This window comes from Dryobates pubescens, chromosome 9 (assembly GCF_014839835.1).
Source record: "Dryobates pubescens isolate bDryPub1 chromosome 9, bDryPub1.pri, whole genome shotgun sequence".
Classification (NCBI taxonomy): Eukaryota; Metazoa; Chordata; class Aves; order Piciformes; family Picidae; genus Dryobates; species Dryobates pubescens.
In genome coordinates, this window is record NC_071620.1 from 39,512,568 (window position 1) to 39,532,609 (window position 20,042).

Below are 20,042 nucleotides of genomic sequence, written 5' to 3' on the forward strand. Positions count from 1 at the left end.
AGAGTCTCACCACCCTCACTGTAAAGAATTTCTTCCTAATACTGAGTCTAAATCTACCTAACTGGGCTCCAGAATGCTGGTAGAAAACCAATGTATGATTTTATGTGGGTTTTTTTAGGCAGAGAATGACTTGTGTGAGAGTATTTAACACAGTGGTCAATAGTGAGAAATAACAGAGCAAGTGAAAAGCTTGGAGTGAAATTTACTTTATTCACAATATTTCTGAGCCCCTTAGTCTGCTAAGCAAAATTATTTCATCTAGGAAAAGTTTATCCTGTATTCTAATTGCAATAACTTCAATGACATTCAAGTGATACTTGGAAAAGCTCTAATGCTAAGCATAGCACTGTAACAGTGAGATTTGGAATGCAGTGCATAGTTTGAGATCTTTTCCTGCATGGACCTCAGGGAGGTTTCTTTTTAACAGCTCTGAAAACAACAAAGCCATCTTCCCCCAAAGACCCCTGTATTTAGGAAACACTGGTTGCAAGTTCTCTGCATCTTGTTACCACATTTAGCATTCGTGTATTGCTGTGTCACACAGCCTCAGTGTCTATGTTAAATCCAAAGCACCGAGGTACAAGCCAAACCTTTCAGGATTTCCAAACCCTTGTTTGTGATACAATATTCTAAAAGAAAAGCCTCAAGCTACAGGTTGCCTCTTTGACTGAGGAAGGTGTTTGTGTTTTGGGTTGTTACCTGACTATCAGGCAGTCCATATGGTGCTAAATCCTGTAAACTAACTATAACTAGGTAGAAAATTTGTAGGGAAAAATGTAATTTATCACAAGTGCACAGCTGGTGTCTGCTTCTAAGTGGTTGTTTCCTAATCTGATACCAACCTGTTCACAGCCCTAGCATGTTATCGAGCTATAAAATCAATAACAAATAGCGTGCATGATCCTCTGAGAGATTAACCATTTATTCCAGCTGTGAAGAACAAATGAAGGTGACAGGAAAGGAGCTTCTTTAAGGTAGGTGCATGCATGTTTATAGATGTGTGCACATGTAATGAAACAAAGTAATCCACTCCTAGACTAATTGATAATAACTGCCAGAGCAGCATAGGGTGGTTTGTTTGTTTGTTTTTAAGTATGGCTGTTTTTTTAAGCAGATGATTTTCAAGCTCAGATTTACATGCAGTTTGTTTTCTGTGTGCTCCCCAAAGTGCTTAATATGTGATTTATATTTGTTCTCTTCCCCAAATGTTTCAGTGTTGCTTTGCTCTTTTCTTTAATCACAACTAATATCTCAGGGAGTGCTGCCTGGGGCAGACTGAGCTTAAGCACCAACGGTAAAAAATAATAGTGGTTGAAATTGTCATGCCCTTTCTTCCTGGCTTCCAGCTGTGAAAACTGTGGATGTTTTAATGTGTGCATGTGCAATGGGAAGGAGGTGAGAGATCAGAGTCGTGGTGAGCAGCAGCAAGGGTGAGAAATGAGTTGAAGGAGAGAAAGGGGGGAGTGAACTGGTTCTGGGTGGGCAGAGGGGCATGAAGGGTGACTAAGGGACCTGGCAGGGCATTGAGGGAGAGGTGCAGACAGTCTGTGTGGCATGCTGGCCTGTGAAAAGGGGCAGGGGATGACTGGAACTGCCACAGGATTTTGCAGTATTCCTAGTGATAGATTGTGCTGGCAGAATCTAAAACCTCATTTTGGAGTAAAACACAGGTCTTAGCTTAGGTATGGCACAACCAAACCAAAAGCAATGGTTCCAAAGGAAAGAAAACCCACTACTTCCTTCTGAATCAAATTCCTTGCAGTTTGATGTGCAAAGATACCTGATATAGTCTTAATGCCAATACTCTGTCTCCCTGCACAGCAGTTAGAAAGATGCTATAAACATTTTAATCAAGTTAAGCATTCCTCCTGTTATCCTTGGATTTCTTCAACACTGCATGATAGTTCTTAGCCTCTTGTACTAGTTGGTCTGCCTCCTTTATGTCTGAGCTGGTTGCAGTTAATTGTTTTGCGTTGTATGTAGTTTGTAAAGCACTTTGCAATGAGAGACACTTATGATGATTTTACTTGAGCCTTAGTTCCATCAGTTGCAGAAGTGCTGCTCCTAGTTTTATTGAAACAAGATCAGAATTTGACCTCAAAATACCCTGGTGAGAACAGTATTATTTATACTTATTTTGTAGAAGGGTAAATTGAAACACTGGGTTTAAGTGACTTGCCTGAAGGCATGAAGGTTTCTCAGTGCTGTAGCAGAGATTTGAACGAATGAATCCAGATAGATGCCAATGTCCTTGCTCTAAATGACAGATGAACTCTGCAATCAGGATTGTTTTCAAACAGAACAATCTACTAACATCTATGCACTTACAAAAGCAATTTAAGCCAGGGAAGGGTCAGGCCTCTGCCTGCTTTCCAGGATCAGAAAAAACACACCATACAGCTTCTTTTCCTGCAAGTGCGGCGGCTGCTTATGGGATAGCAAAAAAACCCTCTTTGAAAAAATATGGTTTCCACAGGTTTGGAGACTGTCCTGTAACAGTGTCCTGGTTTCAAAAAACCAGGTGGCTTTAAAAAGCCAGACTTGAGACCTCCAGGAGGTCCAGAGTGTCCAGAGAATCTATCCCAGTGGGTGGACACAGGAAATTATGGTATTTCATTTCCATAATGCTTTGCATCTCCAATATAAAACTGGCAGCATGAGCTTCCTCTGGGCTTCTCTTTCCCTTCTCTTTCCCATTTTCCCTTCCCTCTCTCCTTCCCAATGCTGCTCCCTTATCTTTGCAGAGGAGTGAGGCTGAGATTGGCCTTGGCAGAGGCCTGAACCTGGCAAGCTGGATTTTTACTGTCACAAGGTGATGGGGTTGCAGAGAAGCTTAGTATGGGAGGGGCATTTAAGGCCTGAATTTTTCAGCCTGGTTGGTGGAGGTTTGTAGAAGTTTTGGCTTAATGAGCCTCTGTATTAAGCCTGGACTATGGCTTTTGTGCATTTCATATGCTTTGCATTGTAGCACTGCAGCGTTGTACTTGATGAAAAGCACTTCCATTTAGACTTCTGATAATATTCTGTCTTCCTATCCGATCCTGCGTGGAGTCCTTTTTAACTGCTTTGAGAGTACTTTTAAGACTCTGTCTTCCTCCACTGCTTAAACAAACAGAAAGCCATCTCTTTCCTTCTCATCTCTGTGGAGAGTACAGTTGGTTTTAGTTTTGTTGTTGTTGTTCTTTTAAAGAAAGGAAAAAAGAGAGCTCCCAAAGAAAAATATATGCCAAGTTTAATAATTTGCATTTTCCCCTCTTTGTACTTTAATGCTTTAATTATAAAGGTTTAGTAAAACATTGTAATTGTTTATTCATCAAACTGAGATACTCTGTGGAGGAATCCCTTCCTTGAGACTGTTGCAGTAAAATGACAACACGCAGGAGACAGATCAAGCTTATAACTTTGGCAGTCTCTTGGGTACTAAATATTTTCAAAGTCAACACATTTGCTGATGGGCAATAAGAGAGCAGACAAAAAGTAACTTCTCCTCCAGTCCTCTGCTATTTTTAGTGCCTCTGTGACTGTCTCTCTCTATATTTTTTTTCTTTTGGTGTATTCTGCTCTATCAGTCATGAAGCTAGCTCAGCTTAGCTCCATCCTTGGTGGCATTATTGCAGGCTGTCATATGGATACACCGTACTCAGAAATGCTGCATATCCATTGTGAATGACAGGCAGTAGAGACAGAGCAAAGGGGGTAATGCCATGTCTGAGTTTTATAGTGCTTATTGCCTTTACAGATGTAACATCAGAAGTTTGATGCACTTTAAAGATTATGCTGGATTTTGTGAACTGTTTTGCAGTAAGACATTTGATGCAGCGGATACTGAGAAAAGCTGACAAAGAAATTATTTGATGTTCCTTTTAAGCCCGTGGAAAGCCTGCTCTCAGACTGTAATTTCCTGGAATTTATTATTCACAATTATTCAGTGTATTTTGTTTTGGCAAATCTTTTTAACTCTGTTTTGATCATGCACAGTCTTCCATGAATAATCATCATTTCAGACTGGAGCTGTTGTGATAGGTCAAAAGAGAGATATGGCACTGTCATGTTTGTGACTAGAAAGGGAAGAAACCACTTCCAGTGCAGCATTTGCAAATGTAGATCTAAAATTTGGCACCTGTAAATATTCATGTACATACACTTGCAACTGTGCTCTGGGCTTGATCCAAAGCCACTAGAGGTAACAGAAAGAATGAATATTCATGTTACTAAAACTTAATTCCTAGATGGTTCACTGGAAGCAAATGTAAAGAGAAAGCAATATAGGCAAAAACGCATTAATGCCACTAAGTATTCATAGGGAAAAAGGTCCTACTTACTACATTCAAATACTGGTGGGGGGTTTTTGCATTTGTTAATGAAATCACACACATGCACAGAAATATGATTACAGTTTCCCTCTTAGCACTATCATTCCAAACCACAGAAGCTCTGCCACTTACAGAGCAGCTTGGAAAAAGCTAGAAGTTCAAAATATAGCTGATACAGCAGAAAGGAAGCCCTTCTTTATTTTCTTCACACCCCCCCCCCCCCTTTTTTTTTCTTTTTCTTTTTATCCCTTTTGAATATAACAGGAAACTGAAACTGGGTTGAGAGTTGCTCTGGAGAAAGAGACTTGGGTGTATTCATTGATGAGAAGCTCAACACAAGCTGGCAGTGCGCTCATGCAGCCCAGAATGCTGCATTGAATGTGGCCATCAGGTCAAGAGAGATAACTCTTTTACTTTGCTCTTGTGAGACCTCACCTTGAATATGCTTCCAGTTCTGGTGTCCCTGTCATAAGAACTGTTGGAGCAAGTGCAGAGGAAGGTCACAAGGATGATCAAAGGGCTGAAGCACCTCTGCTATGAGGACAGGCTGACGGAGATGGAGATGTTCAGCCTAGAGAAAAGAAGACTCCAGGTGGACCTTATAGCTGCCTTCTAGTACCTGAAGGGATCCTACAGGAAGGCTAGAGAGGGACTTTTCATAAAGGTGTCTAGCAATAGGACAAGGGAGAATGGTTTTAAGATGAAGGAGAGCTTAGACTGGATCTTAGAGAGAAGTTCTTCAGTATAAGGGTGGTGAGACTCAAATAAGTTGTCCAGGGAGATTGTGGATGCCTCCTACTTGAAGGTGTTCAAAGCCTGGTTGGATGCAGCCTTGAGCAGCCAAGTCTAGTTAAGAGGTAGAAGTAGATGATTTCTAAGGTCTCTTCAAACCTAAGCCGTTCTATGATTCAACTGAAAAGGTTTATTTGATTTAGCATTCTTTCCCATAAAGATAATACAGGCAGGAGCTAGCACTAGAATATGCACCCAACCTCCTACATTTCAGTCCCCCAAACTGAGGAACAGAGCAGAACAAAAAAACCAAAGATGAATGCATCTAATAGGTTTAAGTCAGCTGTTACTGTTTTGTTTAATTTATTTTTTTTTCTCTACTAGAAAGGTCTTCATTTAAGAGAGAAATTATTTTGAATGAGTCTGGGGATGCAAATGTATACCTGGAATTCAGAAATTTCCCAGTTAAGCAGAGGGATGCATCTGAGGGATGTAGTCATTTGGAGCTGACATTAGTTTTGTTTGTATTCATCTGATAGTGCACAGTCAAATTCATTCACCACTGCTATGAGGCAGCCTTCAGATATCAGCCTTCCAAAGTTTACCTGTAAGGCAAGCTCAGATCATTCGTGGAAAAACAAGGTGTTGAAGTAGAATATCACTCTTACTAGACCATAGATCTTTATAGTATGCAAAAATCTGTCTCCCCCATGATTAGATAATTAACAGAGTTCTAGTTCTATACATCCTCATAATTTGCACAACATCAAAATGAATTGAGGGGGTCACAGGTCTGTATTTGGTTGTCTAGCAGAACACTACAGACAGGACATTATATTTTTAATGCAGAATAACCTGTCCAAATGTATGGGCTCTATTGTCATCTGATATAAATGTCCCACTGCCATGCAAAAAGAGCTGTGTTGTCTTGGGCTCACATTTCTTTATGGACTGCTTAGAGCATGAGAATAACCAGCAAGGTAAGTAACAGAGCATATCCTTCACTTTCAGCGTCCAGGAGTACTTAATGTTATGCTTGTATGTACAGGGAGGGTTTGCCCGATGTTATGAAAGGAAAAACTGAACAAATGCTTCAACAAATTCTGTTGCAAAAATGCTGTAAGAACAAGAAGCATCCATGAATGAATTGAATCACTTGTCCACACAGAATACTGTTCTAGCTGTAGAAAGTGCTGGTCAACTTTAATCACAAGGCAAAAGCAAACAAGCAAGGAGACAGTGAAAGAAACCTTACGCACAAAACAGCGGTTGTGTGAGATTTTCAGAGGGCCTGAGAGACACAGGAGGTCAAACTGTAATATCATTGAGGCTGTGAGAATTCTGACAGTTACCTGACAAAGGTACTGTTACAAAACCTCAACATTATCTATTTGAAGGTCCAGAGAAGTGTAGATGTTTAGTCTGGAGAAAAGAAGGTTAAGGAGAGATCTTATTGCTCTCCACAGCTGCCTGAAAGGAGGTCTCTCCTCCCAAATAACCAGCAATAGGATGAAAAGAAATGGGTTTAGGTTGTGCCAGGGGATGTTTAGATTGGATATTATTTCTTTTCTGAAAGAGTGGTGAGGCATTGGCACAGGCTGCCCAGGGAGGTGGTGGAGTGACCATCCCTGGGAGATATTCAAGAAGCATATAGATGTGGTGCTTCAGTATATAGTTTAGTGGTCATGGTAGTTTGGTTACAGTTGGTCTTTCCAGCCTTAATGAGTCTATGATTCTATGTTTCTTGAGAATGTAATTGTCAGAATCCAGTCCCTCTGATCTTGTCAATGAATAAATAGGAGTATGTGTGTATATATACATATATATGTGTGTCTGTGTGTATACATGCATAATGTACATAGAAAACTGGGGATGCTGTACACTGAAGTGCAGCATTTGAGATTCTGAATGTTAGAGTCCAAATGTGGAAGGAAGCTCCAGCATCTGTGTTTGAAGCTGTGGTATAACTCTAAACTCACTCTGATGGGCAGTGCCCCTTTATGGATACTTTGAATGCATAGTGGGTGCATCAGCATGCAGTGCTGATTTCCTTTGGATTTCTGCCCTTACATCACAGGACTGCAGTTTTGGCATTGGTTTGCCTTTGCTGCAAAGTTCATTTCTGTTTCAGCATCTGTTCATGGACTGCAGTCTGCTCCTGCTTTTTTTATGGTACATTGATGGCTGTTTTATCACTGTATGTTGCTTGTTTGCTCACTGCTCCTGCTTGCTTTCTTGTAATAGATACGGCCTTTCTTCTCATGTCTGCTGTGCCAAACCCATATCTACATGTATTCAGGCCTCTACCTCAAGGCATCTGATTTGTACCAGCAAGGGACGGTCTTCATTTCAGTTCTAAATTAATCTCCTCCTTAGGTCCTTCTCAGATCTGTTGTGATAATCCTACATTTTCTACAGTAATGCAGAACCAGGAAAATAAGAGGAAAGGTTGCATACCATAAAATTAAATTCCTAGCATTTTAAGATTTCTTTCTTATTCTTTTATGTTTTAATTTTTAATCTGCTTGTGGGGAGAGGTAGTGAGAGGAGAAGTTTTGTTTCCTATTCAAAGTCCAGGCATTTGGCCCTTGTGAGTATTTAGAAAGCTTTTCAAATGGGTTTAGCTGCATATCACAAATCCTACTGATGTTAATAAGAATGATATAATCAAAACCAATTTCAGTATAAGTTTCCCTCTTTTTTCTCATTTGGGTTTCCTTTTACTTGTTCATTTTGTGATAAGAAATTATCTCCTACAATTTCTAGACCTATGTCACAGAATTAAGAGTCTTTCTGTAAACTGCTCAAAGACAACTTTTAAGTCTTTCCAGAATACTTTGCCAGAGTTTCATTGCTAGAGAAGTTGTTTCTTACTACAAGGTGCTATAGCTTTGAACAGATAAGCTTTTACCTATTATCACATGCTTCAAGGGCATCTGTGGCTCCAAGTGCATCTGAAGTTTGCTCCAAGAGTTGATAGAAGTGCACCAACTGTGATCATCTCAACATTGCCTGCTCACAAAGGAAACTATCTGAGATAACACATCAGTGTCAGAGATCACGCTGGAAATTAAAGGAATAGCCTCTTAGGTTGAAAGCTTCTTAGTGTCATGGGTTGAGTTGAATCTGCTGATGTGTGTTCAACACCACGCTGCTGTCATGCCATCAGCCTAAGCCCTTGCCCATACTCTCCCACACACCCTGCCACTCATAATTATCCAGCCGTGGGGCAGATCACCAGGTGGTATTCTTGGGAAAGACCTGCATCACTGTGGACAAAACCTGGCATGCCAGTAACCAGCATAGCAACAGCACAGCTCTAAGCCATCTCCTTGAGGTGACACACAGCACCACAGAGAGCACTAACAAGAAATGCATCAACATAGCATTGCCACAGGAAAAAAACTGCCAACCAAACAAACTCTCTTAACAAGCCTCAAGCCTTAATTGAATAATTTTGCTATCTTGCTTCTTGTTATCTCAACCCTTTTGTCTCCTGCCAAAATAGGCTGTCTTGGTTGAGACAGCTACTTTTTGCACTCCACATTGGGCACCAAAAATGAACTGACCTGGGTTAACATAGCTCACTCTCAAAAGCAAGCCACTGCCCTGCAAATGAGGAGAGAGAGAGCACAAAACCCCAGTGACTCTGGGTTGAGATAAGGACCTTACTGAGATCGTACACTATACAAGGACCTTAACAAAAGTAGAAGCAGAAGCAGCCAGTGATAAAATGTTTCCCCGCACCCAAGCACGCAGCAGCCAGTGCAGCAGGAAAAGATAAACATCACAGAAATTGACACTGGAAGCAGCAACCTTCCTTCAGGATGCCTCTCATGTTACAATCTGAACTTCAAGCCCCATGATACTTCAGTCAGCACTTTCATTTTGAAGCTGGCGTGACAGCAGCATGCTATTGAATATACATCAGCAGATTCAACTCAACCCATGACACTTAGTCATGCAAAAGATATCTGGATGAATTCCAGAGTCATTTGTTGAGCATATTTGCACTAAAAAGAAGTCTGAGATGTGATTACATCTGTGCTAGTAAGAGTGCTAGCACTTGTTTTCTTGTTCCTGTTACCTGGCAGTCTTCCTATTGCTGTGTCCTCTTGTCTTCAAAGTAGTCTGCCAACATCTAAGCTACCAAATGGGGACAAGTGGCAAACAGTCCTTGCTTTTCATGGACTCCTGATTTGTGCCCAAGAAATACTTGGGAAAGACCTCATTTAATGAACTAAAACTGCTACTGGCTGTACAGTTGAAAACAGAATACGAACAATGAAATTCCTCAGAGCACCTTTTAGTGCTATTACTACCTTTTAGTGCTTTTACTATTATATTTGTTCCCTATGATTATATCTTAAAATAAAAGGGATGTTTTCAGGGAGGAAGGTGTTACTTAGCATGAGTACTCCATTCCAAAAGTCACCTTTCACAGCAATATTTCCTCTTTTTATAGTGTCCATGGAAAGCAAATAGCAGTAAGTTTGCTGTGAAGAGCATTGTACTTACTATTCCCAGAGATACACTATATGAAATGGGCAATTTTACATATGCATCTTTAGAGGTTTCTGGAAAAGAAAAGCAGCCTGAAGTCTATTCTGGGAATATACTAATTAAGAGATGTGATTCAAATGTTAATCAAGATATTCTAAGGCTGACAAAGGAAGGAAATGTCATAGTTGTCCACATTACCATGAGCTCTACCATTGCCCAGTCATAGCAGAGAAACTGAGACAGAGGGATACCCTGCCCATGTTGAGCTGTTAGTCTGCTCTGTGTCTCTAGTGTTTGCAGTCAACAATGGCAGAAAGCTGAAAGAGAGCTCTGAGACTTCTTCTGAGCATACCAAATCAGGGAACAGACTTTCAAGGCTAATTAGTGAACCTCAAATGCTTGCAAAGATGAATTGTTAGCAGCAGCCTTAGTAATTTATTTTTCATTTAAGCTGTTTGTAGCTTTGTTCTGTTACTGGAGATCTCTAGTTTAAGTAAACATGCCATTTAAATCTTGCCTGCTAATAAAGCACGTGCTGAATAACCTGACACGACATTGCACTTCTGAAAATCTGTTGAACTCAAAGCTGTCTGAAAGGATTTAACCTTTTTCATGCTGTGCCTGCATGCATTTATGCATAGCACTCAGATGGCAGAAAGGATGCACCTCCAGTGAGTTAGAGAGTTTAGGAGCTGGTAGAAGATCTTCTGGTAGAAGATCTACCTGAAATCAGTGCAAACAGGCAAATTTCTTTGGCAGTAGGATCTTAGGGAGAGCATTTTCAAATGTACTGGTGGCTTAAAAATGCTCTTAAGTTAATTTTTGTGCTGCAGTTGTTCTGGAAGATATGTCTGAAGTTACTCTGTGGCTTTGGGAGGACTAGCAGTTATGTGCTCATGACATTTGAGAAAGATAGTGTTATTTCTTTATCTTGATTATAGTGGAACATGGGAGCAGGTTGCCTGGGGAGGTGGTTGGGGCCCCATCTCTGGAGATATTCAAAGTAAGGCTTTGACAGGACAACCTGATCTAGTTGAGGATGTCCCTGCTTACTGCAGAGAGGGTTGGACTAGATGACCATTGGAGGTCCCTTCCACCCCAGACCATTCTATGATTCTGTGATTTGCTGCTCATTAGCTCCTAATGTTGTTCTGTAGATCCCTTTTTATCCTTCTTTTTTCCTCCGAGTCTTGAACTGTGTCTTTATGAATCAGACCTCTGAAGTGAACCTGTTGGTGCTGAGAATTCAGGGTCCATACTACATGTAGATTTTAGGGAAGGAATAGTATTTCAGAGTACACCTAGGGTGGTCCCATGTACTAACAGCACACTAACATTTGGACCTAGTTAATTGTGCTCTTGGCGTTCATCTTCCCATTTAGTTTTGTCCAAAAGCTATATTGTTAGTGCACTCTGAGAGTGCTGCATGGTGTGCAACAAATTATGTGATATGTGGGAATGATTGAACTATTTGCTTCATAAGCACACTCCTGATCTGAACTAAAGCACCAATACGAACACACTATGTTCCTGAAGTGCTGTGAAAATACAGTTTCAAAAGTAATCAGAGATGTCAGGCTCATTTTGATGGCACTATTCATTGAAATGGGCAGGAAGAGGGCATATGAATCCTTTAGAAAATAATTCTGAACCATAATATCCTTTACAGTTTTCAATCTCTCTTTGGAACACTCCAAATACAAACAGAGGAAAAAAAAATCCAACAATGCTGTATTACAAGTACAGGAAACATGTTAAAAGCAAATATAATCAAACCAGTATACTTATATCTGCTACTTAAAATTAATTGGCACTGATATTTATTTGTTTGGAGCACTGGGATTTTTGACTGGTTCATTGAGTTGATTGCAGATTTCTGTTGTTCTTTGCTTTTAATTCTTTATGTAGTTGACCTTTCTGGCACAGCAGTTTGGGACCACCACTGATGAAATGTTATTAATATCTTAGCATAGCTACATTAATAATCCAAAGGAAACACAGCTAAACATGCTCTTTCCAACTTGCTCAGTGACTTAGCACCAATGGTGTACACAGCTGGTGTAGGTGACCTGTTTTCAGCAGGAGACCTGGATACTCTCATTCCCTGTGGTGAAAAGAAGGTGATCCTGTTGGCTGCATCATCTTGGACTGACACCATATTCAAGGCAGAAATAATTTCTCAATACACCTTTTGTGAGCTCAGGGTAGCTGACTTTGTTGGAATATCAGTTGTGCCTCTGAAAACTCAATGTAAGATTTTGACCTCAGAGCCAAAACACAGACATCTGAGTAATTGAGCAGTTTACAAGATGCTAAGAAGGAGATCTGCTTAGAACTGCATGCAGATACTTTGGCAAGGCCAGGGAGACAGTGATGAGCTTCCCTCCTTCTATCCTCTTTCCAGATCACAGGATGGATTGCTTCATCTTAATAGCTCATACAAACTGTTAATACTATTAACATTTATTAACCCCTCCTGCAGACTGTTAATTAAATAATGCAGAGCCAAATCTTAATTCCTTTGGTGCTGACTAGATATCTCTTCCACTTGACTGAATTTCATTTATCATTCCCCAATGTCCCTTGTGTTTAATTTTCAGATGAACTACATGCCTGCATTTGGTATTTAAGATACCACATTAAAAGTAGCTGCAAACATAACAAACAATAAGTAGTGTTGCCAGAAGTTGGCATGGTGAAACCAATAAACAAACATGACTGCAGGAAATTGCATCCTCCAACGTGTGAGGAAAGAACCTTGACTAAGTCTGTCTTAATTTAAACTTAGGAAGAACAGTAGTTAATAAGCCTTTGCTGAAATGTGGCAATGTTCTCTGCATGTGACAGGTTTAAGTTTACACATAAATGCTGGAGGGAATAGATGAGCTGATTGCCCAAAATGTGATCCTAAGTTATGGTAACCCTTTACCCCAGCTTGACTTTTTATTATATCATGTGTCTGTGAGCCATACCAGAGCTAAAGGAATGATTTGATGAATGTGCTTTTAAAGCTAATGCTCCCATAAAACTTGGGGAAGTATGCAAATTAGTATCCTCTTCTGGATGCTGATAAAAGACACTATTTATAAATACAAAGTTTTATTTGGCAAGCAAATAACCTTTTCCACAGTTGGTATTATAAAATAAACAGTATCACAGGTCTCACAATCCCACTTCAAGAGCACCTGGAGAGTGGGGCTTCTCCCACTGGAATTTTGTATCGATTTCCAGAGCTGACTTTGAAGGTAGGCTTCAGTTAAGAAGTGAAGACTGGTTCCAGGGTAAACGGAATGTGCCTTCTAGCTGATCACCCTCACACCTAGCCTTTGATAGATCTGTCTGGTTTATAGCCATTTTACCCCAGCAGTTGTACCTGGACCATGATTTTCTGTATCCAGGGTGGAAGGGGTGGAGATGAAACGGATAGTGTTCATCCAAGAGAGTAGAAAGCTGTCAGGAAGCAAACATTTACCAGATTTATTCTTTTCTTTCACTAACATTACTGAGAAAGGCTTCCCCACCCCAAAAGTAAAAATGTGAGTGGTGAAATACTGAGAAAGATACTGCACAAAAGCGGAGTTTGTTGCATTGGTGTATCTCACAATTCAAGAATGAAAAGGGCAGGTTTTATTAATCTCTATAAATAACATGCTACTCTTTATCTGTGCTGAAAGATTTACAGAATCCTTTCTTTTGGCACTTGATCACTCTAGCTGACAGTATAAACATAGGAGCTACATGAACACAAAAGATCAGAGAAGAAAAATGCCTGTGAAATCCTTCTGGGATTCCTCAAACCATGACACCTGGGCCTTTCACACTTCAGATACTGTTTCTTGATTTTCTTCCCCTTTACTGCCAACACCAGCACAGTGAGCACAGAGTGCAGGAAAGGCAACCAACTGTTCACAAATTAAGGGGAAATGAAATTTTGACCCGTGATTCATCTAGACCTTGCTGTAGCAGTTCTAGTCAATCCCAAAGTGCTCCTATTGCCTACACTAAAGCTCCTGCAATGGTTGTAAAGCAAAACAGATCTTGCAGGCAGAGCAAGTGCACTGCTCCATGAATTGCTGTATTTAAAGCCAAAGGCACACATTTGATGTTGGAGCTGATGGCAATATTTTAAAAGAGCTTTCCTATAAAAATCTCAAAATGAAATAAAAAATCAGAACAATACAACAATAAAATGGAAAACATTTTTTAATGTTGCCTTTCATTTTTAGCATTTTGACTCCATCCTTCTCTTTACCTTCTCCTTGGAGGTATCCAAGAAATGTGTGGCCCTGGCAGTTTGGGATATGGTTTAATGACCACGGTAGTCTTAGGTTGATGGTCCTAGAGGCGTTGATCCTAGAGGTGTTCTACAACAAAACCAATTCTCTGATTCTGTGAATCCCACACCCTTTTCATCATCAAAACTTAAGAAGGTATGCAAAATCACAGGAAGAGAAGGAAAAAGGAGGGATATTCATAGGAAGAGATTCAGCCATCATAAAGGGAGCAGAAGTGTCCTATTAGTGGGAAAAAAAGCGTGTTTTGAAGGGAAATCATGCAAACCTTTCCCAATTACAATGATTCTAGAGTTCTATGAACTTCATTGGGTTTTGTGGTCTAAGTTGGCTATCCTGGTTATTCTTAGGCTATATCTGTTGTGGTTTTAGAGCAGACAGAAACTCTTTTACCCCTCCCCAAAGGAGGAAAAGAAAAACACTCCACACAGGATTGGAAGGAATTGGAAATTTAAATGGAAGTACTATTCACAAGTATGTGCAACAGTACAAAACCATACAAAATACACAAATCCATATTCCGCCTCGGCCCAGTTCTCCATCCTGGGCTTACTAGGCCAACATTGTCCAAAAAACCTCCCCAACCAAGCCTCAATGCTCTCTCCCCCCCATACCTCCCTACCCAGGCCCAAGTGATGCAGTAAAAATTAGCCAGGCTGCTCAACGCCAAAAGCTTCAACTCCCCCAAGAAAACACCAGAGAGGTAAGAGCTCAGTGCTCTGAGAACAGAGCAGAGGGAGGAAAGGGCAGTACAAACAATTATGCCTGTTTATATAGGGGAATAGATGCAGGATTATGGGAATGTAATAACAAAAGATTACACTTTCTGGTGTCCACCTCCCAGCACCTCTCTGATACTCCTGGAGGACTTCCCTATGGTCAAGACATCCCAGTTCTTAAACCCGTAACAATAGCTCAACCAGATTTGATGCTGTTATCACAAGATTAAAATCAGACTGTTCCTTTACTCTCTATCATAGCTGCTTTCTAACAAATTTTATTTGAAGTTGTATTAGCAGATACCCTTCTCTTGTATAACTTTTTACATTTAAATAATTTATTCTGTGACAAGCAGGCTGTTTGATATGATTACATGCACAGGAAAAGATAGCAAAATGAATGAAACCATGCTTTTATCAATAACTGGGAAATATTTTTCTCTTACCCAGAACTGATACATATGTTTATATTAGAAATTTTATGATGAATGCATTCTTCTCAAAATCCAGTTGTGCAGGCTGCCCACACACAACACGACTGATCTGTGCTGACTGGACATGCCTGTAAATCTGATGATACAGGGAAGAAGTTTGTGCCTTAAACAAAACTGAGAGTAGCAAAATATCTTTTAACCTATAGTGAATACAGTCATGAGGTCTCCCTTCCATTTCTCTTTCCCAGCTTTCTGAACCTTTTTCTGCAGATTTTTGTATTTTCACAAAATTAGCTTTGTGTAATGTGAACATCAATTTATTGTAGTTTCCGTTTTTCAGTCCTTGCATCCAAGTACCATCCCATGTTAGATATGAAAATAAGGAAATCCCACAGTTCTTTCAGTGCACATCCTAAGATTTCAGTAGGCAATGAGTAGTCTCACACTCCATGTGAGCTGCACAGCCCTTTACACCAGATGGCATTTACGTCTCTGCCAGTAACTAACAGCAGGGGATGTTGGTGGCTGCAGAAAAGGGACTTCCATCGTCACTGTGGACATAGTACTGCATTGTTTGCTGTTTCCTTGAACAGAGCTTGCCTGGCAACATGGCAACAAGGCAGATAAGCAGGAATAACACCGGCTAAAACAAAACAGGAGTTATCAGCTATCAAACATACCTGAGAAGGGAGTGGGGTTGTGAGTGCTAGGAAATGGGATTGCTGTTTATGAGACAGTCTCTGTGTCACTAAATGAAATTATTTCACTTCCATTTGTACTGAAAGTGTTGGCCATCTCTTTTGGAGAAAATACAGTATCATATAGCTGAACTTTATCCTTACAGTTATTACTTTTGTAATCATTTCTTGGCTCTCTCTACACCTGAAGAAACAATATCAAGGTTTACATCACCAAAAAATGGTACTTTAATGCTTTGTAAACTCTCAAAATTAAATACCCTGGATTTCTTATTAAAAATGAAGATTGTTTAATATAAGCAGATGACAAAACTTCAAAATATTATTGTTAGCAAAAGGAGCAAACAGAATGTTTCAAATTATTAGATAAATGGCCTTCCAAATATTCTTTTCAAGTACTGTTACTATACTAATGTCACTGGATACATTCCACTGTCTGGAACCATTTAAGTCAATGAAGTATATTCAGGTTTTCCTCAATAACAGTTAAGAAAACTACAGCTTTTCCAGGTCATTCTGGTATGATTACAGATTTTCACTGGGTGTCTTGTTTAAATACTTGCTGGTATGATAACCAAGAAGGACAACAGCATCCTGGCTTGTATTGGAAACAGCATTGCAAACAGGGATGGTTAGCTTGTAAAAGAGGAGGCTGAGGTAAGACCTCATTGCTCTCTACAGCTACCTGAAAGAACGTTGAGGAGAGGCTGCTGCTGGTCTCTTCTCCCAGGTAATTAGTGATAGAACAAGAGGGAATGGCCTCAAGCTATGACTGAGTAAGTTTGGAGTGGAAATTAGGAAAAAGAAATTCCCAGCAAGAGTGGTCAGGCATTGGAATGGCTGCCCAGGGAGGTGGTTGTGTCACCAACCCTGGATGTGTTTAAATTTGGATGTGGTGCTTGAGGATATGGTTTAGGGGTGAGCCCTGTAGAGCAGGGTTCTGGGTTGGACTTGGTGATCCTGAGGGCTTTTTTTCCAACCTGAATGTTTCTGAGAGTCTGTGATTGTGTGATAAGGAGACCTCCCAGCTGGGCAAGCAGCAACTGCTGCTGTCTGTGGTGTGTGCCAGTGCAGCCTCGCTGGCAAGCTGTTTCCTTGCTGCACAAATGAAGCCTGGTAGGTCCATCTTGGGGGGCGTCAAGGCCTACCACGAGGCCTGGTGTGCCTGTCTTGGGTGGGGGGCAGTGTTGGCGGGGGCAGGTTTGACTGGTTGAGGCCTGGTGTGCCCAGCTGGAGGGCTAGGCTTGAGCTGATTTTAATTTTATCTATCTCCTTTTCCCTGAATGCCTTTTATACTTTTGCTTCTGTTTGTAAATAGTATTTTTATTTAGCCTCCAATTCCAGGTGAGTGTTTCGAGTTACTCCTTTGGGGTGAAATACTTTCTGTCCGGAGCTGCTCCCAGCTCAAACCAAGCCAGTTTTTAGGAAGGGTAGAGTTAATGTGACCCTGAGACTTCGCAGCATCTGACAGGTGCTGCATTCTTTTTATTTAATGGTCTCATTTTCCTCTTTTGGATCACACTTGTGGGTAAGTCCATTTCCCTTTGAACAGCTCATCCAGGCTGAATGTTGATCCAAACTACAGAGCCGATAGTGCTGCAGATGTTGGCAGCCTTGTGCTGACAGCGAAGGGTTGCACACCGTAACACGCTGGCAGCAAGGATTAGCTGCATCCCAGCCAGTAAGGCAAAGCTGAGTTGCTCTTAGATCCACAGCCAGTGCAGTCACCGATGTGCAGTGCTTGTGCATCTCAAATCACTCCTGTCTGTGACAGAGTTCAGATTAAGGAAAACCATGACTGACATTAGTAGACATAAAACACAGCAAACCTTCAGCTCTGGTTCGTTTTATTTTGTTCTTAATTATGTACCACATGTGGCTAGCTGGTTTTCTCAGCAAAATGTAAGGTGAAGTTTGAAAGATGTATAATGTCCCATGCAATGGACTTTGGGAAACACCTTTCAAACCACACCTTTAAAACTGGACAGGACAAACATCAAGACTGCCTAACAGTCAGTGTAGGAACTCCTGTAGGGCTAAAATGGAAGTTGCAGGGATTTAAGGCACAGGTTTAAATGTTTGGAATATTTTTCCATTGTGCTATTTTGGAGAAAGTCCTGTTTTTAACATTTTACACAGACTGAGGGCATTTTTAGTACTTTCTTGTGGAGTAAATGCATTTTAAAAATACTGTAGATTTATTTTGTTGTTAAAGACCTTTACCACAATGAGAAAATAATTGTTCAAATCCAAGTATTACTCAAATCAATAATTTTTCCTTTTCTCCTGCAAATTTTAACCCAAGTCCTTAGCTCCTGACTCTTCAATACTTTTCTGAGTGCTTTTTGTTGCTCTGTGACAAAAAGTGTCTGTTAGGCTGAAAATTCTCTGCTACCAGCTTGTGCATGTGTTTTCTTCCGAGACATCAATAAAATGTATCTGTGTGCATTCAGTTCAGCTTGCTTGGATATCACACTGCAATGTGAACCTTTGTATGATACAGATATGGATTTGGAGATAATTTTCCAATATATTTCAGAAGTTTGCCCCTGCCAGGGAGACCAAGAGTTTATATTCATTTGTAGTATATTGGCCTGTAATGTTGCTTTGTGTAAGACTGAGCAACATTTACTGAGCAGAAAGTTGCTTAGTAGAGGAACAACTGGTTTTAATTTATTTTTAATAATTTTGCCCATATTCAGGCTCTTATTAATGTATTTATTTATTTTAATTAGTATTGCCATGACAGTAAATGGACAAAAATCCTGAGGGAGGAGAAAAAAAAAAGGGGGGTAGGAAAACTGCAAAGCCAGCTTGTTACTTCTTCGAATTCTTTCTTTATTTTTTTTTTGGTAGGACTTTCAGTGAAAAAAGGCTGAAGCCTTTCTTCAAAATTTGCAAAGTGAGACCAGCCTCCTACCATGCAGAGCCCTTCTCTTGTAAGCATCTTGCTTGTATTGTTACACAGTTATGAGCATGTCATTTCTGTAAATAGTAATGCAGACGATAAACTGGAAGACACAGGCTTAGTCTGAACGAGGTACCAAGATTCCCTCACTCTTCTTGCCAAGTAGAAGTCAGCTGGTTATAGTGGATGTAGCTGCATTCTTCACTGTTGTGACTTCATTTTCTCTAAGTGACTAGGGACTAAGAGAAGGGCCACGAGGATGATCAGAGGGCTGGAGCACCTCTCCTATGAGGACAGACTGAAAGAATTGGGGCTGTTCAGTCTGGAGAAGAGAAGGCTCCGAGGTGACCTAATTGTGGCCTTCCAGTATCTGAAGGGGGCCTACAAGAAGGCTGGGGAGGGACTTCTCAGGATATCAGGTAGTGATAGGACTAGGGGGAATGGAATGAAGCTGGAGGTGGGGAGATTCAGGCTGGACATGAGGAGGAAGTTCTTCACCATGAGAGTGGTGAAGCCCTGGAATGGGCTGTCCAGGGAGGTGGTTGAGCCCCCGTCCCTGGAGGTGTTTAAGCCCAGGCTGGATGAGGCTCTGGCCAGCCTGATCTAGTGTGAGGTGTCCCTGCCCATGGCAGTGGGGTTGGAATTAGATGATCCTTGTGGTCCCTTCCAACCCTGACTGATACTATGATACTACAATACTATTAGAGTCATACTCCTCTAGCAGTTCTGACTTAATGATTTTTCCCCGTTAAAATAGACAAAAATAGGGATCTGTCCTGCTATGGGTCTTTAACCACAGTGAGTGTGTATCTGTGAGTGCAGGACTCTCTTTATGGGGTTGTGAGAGATGCCACCTGGAAAGAGCTTAGAAGAAGAACGAGAGCAATTTGAATTTCACATCAGGTTTCTGAATATAACTTTCCAATGTCTCTTTCCTGGCCTTCTGTTATCTCCCATCAACCTTTTTTCTTATTTTCTCATCTGGCAGCCTCTTTGCATCCCTGTGAATGACAATTCAAATGCTTCAGAAGCTGGTGTTTCCAACTTTTGTTAATGTTTCTCAACATACTCTCTTGTTTTCCTGCTGACAGGCTGACAAAATCACCCTCTGGTGAATTGTAAAAGGGTAGCAGAAATTGGACCCAAAATTTGCTGCAGATAATTACTTGATCAGATCTTTGTCACAGAAAATATTTTACAGCCCACACATCTCTATTTTTAAACTGTCCATAACAGAAAACTATCAGAATCTGTCTGTCTTCAAGCACAAAGCCCACACTGTTAGATCAAAGACTTCATTTAACTGGGTAACATACTTGATTCTGAATCATTATTCTTTGATTCTGTAGATTCAGTACAGGCTGGGATTTTGACCGCACCCAAGAATATACACCAATCCTTCTGGCTTCTGGGAAAATGACACTGTAGTGGTAATCAAATCTA